General features: G+C 40.4%; 1 pseudogene; it reads left to right on the top strand.

Annotated features, from left to right (window-relative positions):
• Positions 1-372: 372 nt before the first annotated feature.
• LOC118585178 lies at positions 373-1377 on the top strand (annotated as a pseudogene).
• The last annotated feature ends 3407 nt before the right edge of the window (positions 1378-4784 follow it).

Genomic DNA, 4784 nt, shown 5'->3' with positions numbered 1-4784 from the left:
GATTTTGTTGAAATCATTTTATGTAAATTTTCTTTGATTTGCCAGCTACTGACTATCTACTATGGATGGGGTACTATTAATTAGGTTTTTCAACAAACATACATTGATGGCTGTGGTGGGAATGGAAGCACATACAAGATGCTCTCCATTCATTGTGAGCAGAAAGGATTTTAGACTATTCGAAGACAATGATAAGAGGCTATGAGGAGGGACAGCGTAGTTAGATGCACTGAAGTTTAGTAGAGGAGTCAAATATCACTAGGAATGTGTCCTTCCTTTGGGGAACGAGAAGGTGATTAAGAAAGCAGAGAGGAACAGAGCTGGTAACCAAGGTAGAAAACGCTCAGGCCAAAGCTTTAGTGGCTCTTAGAGATGGCGGCAGCTGCAGCAGGACCTGCAGCATCCCAGCAGTTTTCCAGAGCTCCTCAGATGCTCTGATCGACAAGGACCCCCATGTGGTGTTAGAAGAGCTGACTAAGGCTTTGGAACAGAATCCAGATGATGCACAGTATTACTGTTAGAGAGCTTATTGTCACATTCTTCTTGGGAAAAATCATGATGGTATTGCTGACGTAAAGTCTCTTGAACTCAATCCAAATAATCCTACTGCTTTCCTGAAGAAAGGGATGTGTGGATACCTTGAAAAAGACTATGCTTCTGCTTTAGACACTTTTGCAGAAGGACAGAAATTAGATAGTGCAGATGCAAACCTGCCATCTGGATTAAAAGGTGCCAGGAGACTCAGAATAGATCAGAATCTGAAGTGTCTGCATCTCAGAGAACTCAGTAAAAAATCAAGTATGACTGATATCAAACGGAATCTCAAGTAACCTTTACACTTATGATCAAGAATATTCAGAAGAATGATGTAAATGTGAATTTTCAGAAAAAAAGTTGCCTGCTTTGGTGAAAGTCCCTCCTGGAGATGATGATAATCTGAAGCTGAGGTTGCTTCACCCTGTAGTACTGGAGCAGAGCATGTTTAAAGTGCTTTCGACAAAGACTAAATTTAAAATGAAAAAGCCAGAGAATGTGAGATGGGAAAAGCTAGAAGGGCAAGGAGATGAGCCCACACCAAAACAGTTCACAGCAGATGTGAAGACCCTGGATCCATCGTCATCTCATTATTCCAGGAACTGGGATAAACTGGTTGGTGAGGTCAAAGAGGAAGCAAAGAATGAGAAGCTGGAGGGTGGTGTACCTTTAAACAAGCTATTTCAGCAGATCTACTGAGATGGTTCTGATGAAGTGAAGTGGGCCATGAACAAATCATTTATGGAGTCTGGTGGTATAGTCTTGAGTACCAACTGGTCTGATGTAGGTAAAAGAAAAGTTGAAATCAACCCTCCTGATGATATGGAATGGAAAAAATATTAAATAAATCAATTTGCTATCACAAAAAAAAAAAAGGAGAGAGAAGATCACCTCTAGCCTCAGAATGGTAGGAGGATGGATGACTGTTGTAGGGATGCTTACAGACTGGAGCATAAACCAAACTTGTTTTCCTGCAGTTTTAGAAACTAGAAGTTCAAGATCAAAGTACTGACAGGGATGACTTGCAAATGGCTGTCCGTATTTGCATGACTTCTTGTGTTTCATTCTTTCCTTATAAAGACATTAGACCTACATTAATGGTCAACCTCATTTAACCCCAAATACCTCCTTAATGATCCTATTTGCAACTACAGTCACATCAAGGATTAAAGCTACAATACATATATGTTGAAGGGCACAATTCAGTCCAGACCAGAGAGTAATGTCTTACTTCAGCTGTTTAGTATCATAAAATGAATGATTGTTGTATTACACATCTGTAATGAAATCTTAGAGTACTAGTGAGCTATTGAGAATTCTGCATTTTAGGCTACAGTAATCAAGCTTGCCCTCTGGTTGGATTATTTTAGTGGAAGGTTGGAGAAAGTAAGGAGGTGAGGTCATCATGGATGCAAGCTGACACACTGGCTGAGTGATGGAGGGATAGTGTAGGCCAGGCTAGAGACAAGGATGGCCATTTCAGAGGAGCATTTACTAAGGAGAGCTTTGGGAGCTAAAAGCAATAGGAATTGACTGTGGGTAAGGGAAAATTACTGATATGGCATTGTACGATTTGGAAGGACTAAGGAAGTAGTGAAATAAACAAGGGAGAAATCACATGGCATTTAGGAGTGGGGTGGGGAAATACATCACTTACTTGAATGTAATGTGGTGATCTCATGGGTTGTAGATTATCCAACAGAGGAGCCTACACAAGTTGAAAGACTTGATTCTTGGAAAGCAAATCTTAGATTAGCTCAGTTTGAAATATTTAGAACATGGACAAGATCAGTTTCAGACGCAGGAGTACATGAAATTTTGGAGATTAATGGAAAATGAAAAAAATGAATAATACCTACAAATAGAAAGACAGTAATTATTGACATGTTAGGTAGAAGTAGAGAAAAACATTTTTTAAACTTTTTCTTAAAATATAGTTTAAATATCATTCTAAATGTTCTTGAGCCAATGCTCAAATAAATAGCAAATTGAACTTATCATGCAGTTTACAATGCTTTGTTTCTGCCTTTCTTAAATATTTTAAATTTCTCTAATTTAAACTTAACCAATAATTTGATTTTTCAACTTTTTGTATTTTAATAGCTCATTTTTATTTTGGCTATGTTAATTTTCCAAGTGTTCAGTTACTCTAAGATTAAAGCCTCAAATCTCTAATAACTAGTAATGAATTGTAAAATTTGAAATACCTCCATTAGGACATTGCAATTTGGGGAAAATTGGCTTTCCAGACACTACATTATCCTTGCCTTTAATCTCAAGTTGCATAGCTTCAGTCACTCTATTCCATTTATCATAGTCAACACACACAGGCACACACATGAGAAAATCACTTGAGGATATCCATTATGGCTGGTAAGACTGTCCGAGGAAAGAAAGGACCACAACATAGTGTGATGGTTGATGTTAATTGTTAGTTTATTGGGATCTCGAATCACCTGAAGACCACCTCAGAGCATACATGTGAGGGATGATCAAATATTAATGAATGGGAGGAGGTCTACCTTTGGGGTGCATGTAGGGATCATTTTCTGGGGTACATTAGACTGTGGAGTGGAGAAGGAAATATGCAGCATTGTGAATGTGTTGCTTTCTGCTTCCAATTATGGATGAGATGTGGCCAGTTGCTTCAGGATCTCACTGTCTTTACTTTTCCACCCCAGTGAGCTATTACCTTGAACTGGGATCAAAAGAAGCCCACCCTTCCTTAAGTGGATTATGTGAGATAGTTTATCACAGCAACAGGAAAGAAGTAAGGACACAGTGAGTCAAGTGTTTGCTTTTGTTCTTGGAACGTGTATTTGTTGTTTGGGGCATTTTGATAAGAACAGTGAATGCAGGGATGGAAAGTGAGCTATCATGACATGGGCCCCAGCCTTCTAGAATTTGTAGTTTGTCTACTTTGTCCCCACTGTTCACAAGCTCCATTGAAGCACGGTTGATTTTAAGACATGTTACTTGGCAGTTTGATATGGTGTACACTGGAGATCCTTACCACAATTAATTTCTCTATCACCTTCTGCTGTGGATATCGCTCTGTGTAAATAAAGTTCTGATTGGCCAGTGGCCAGGCAGGAAGTATAGGTGGGACAAGAGAGAATAGGATTCTGGGAAGTAGAAGGCTGGGGGGAGACACCGCCAGCCGCCGCCATGAGAAGCAATATGTAAAGACACTGGTAAGCCACAAGCCATGTGGCAAAGTATAGACTAACAGAAATGGGTTAATTTAAGATAGAAGAAGCAGATAACAAGAAGCCTGCCATGGCCATACAGTTTCTAAACAATGTAAGTTTCTATGTGCTTTCTTGGTTGGGTCTGAGCGACTATGGGACTGGCGGGTAAGAGAGATTTGTCCTGACTGGGCCAGGCAGGAAAACTCTAACTACAACCTTCCTTCTTAAAGTTTCCCTTCCCCTCACCCTGCCTTCCTCCCCATCTGATTTTTCTCTTGTCTCTCCATCCTTTCCCCTTCCCTTCCTTTTTCTTAACACTTTTTATTGTGTGTGTAGGATAGTGTGTGTGTGTGTGTGTGCGTGCGCGTGTGCATGTGCACGCGCCCACCCAGACACTTGCGTGCACATGTGGCATGAAATGTGTGTGTGTGAAAAGATTTGGGGAGTCAGTTCTCTCATTACCAGCATGAGTGCAGGGGTGGGCTTGGGAGCTAAGGGTGGCATAGCTAGTTCTCTTGCCCATTGAGTTGTCTCACCAGCCCACTTCCTCTCTTCCTGTTCTATGGCAAGAACACTGGCATTCTTCTGTTAGTGAACTGTCATTGACTATATACAGTCACCAGGCTCTATAGTGGAACTCTGAGAATCACTCCTAACTGCTATCCTTTATCCAGCTTCTCTTTTTGCCCTGGAAACCCATACGACACTTCCTGCCTTTATGTTTGCCTCTTTTAGAGTTGGCATACTCTCCTGTTGTAGAGATCAGTTACATTTATTTTGCTGTTTCTGGCTTTCTCCATTTAGTTTAATGGTCATTCATGCCACAAATAGCAGTCTCTCTTTTTTTTTAATAGCTGAATAACAGTCCAGCGCATACAACATTGGTTTCTTTATCCATTTGTCCGTGGGCTGGCATTTAGGTTGTTTCTGTACATTGCCTGTTGTGAATATCATTACTTCAGTGAATGTGGACTTGTGGAGACAGTTTGGGATACTCTTGCCCCTTTGGGAGACATTGTCAGCATAGCTTCTTTAGGATTGGGGTAGAACATTCATTTA

The sequence above is a fragment of the Onychomys torridus genome, chromosome 6 (genome assembly GCF_903995425.1).
Source record: "Onychomys torridus chromosome 6, mOncTor1.1, whole genome shotgun sequence".
Classification (NCBI taxonomy): Eukaryota; Metazoa; Chordata; class Mammalia; order Rodentia; family Cricetidae; genus Onychomys; species Onychomys torridus.
Note: the sequence above shows the minus strand (reverse complement) of the source record. Positions and strands in the feature narration are given on the sequence as shown.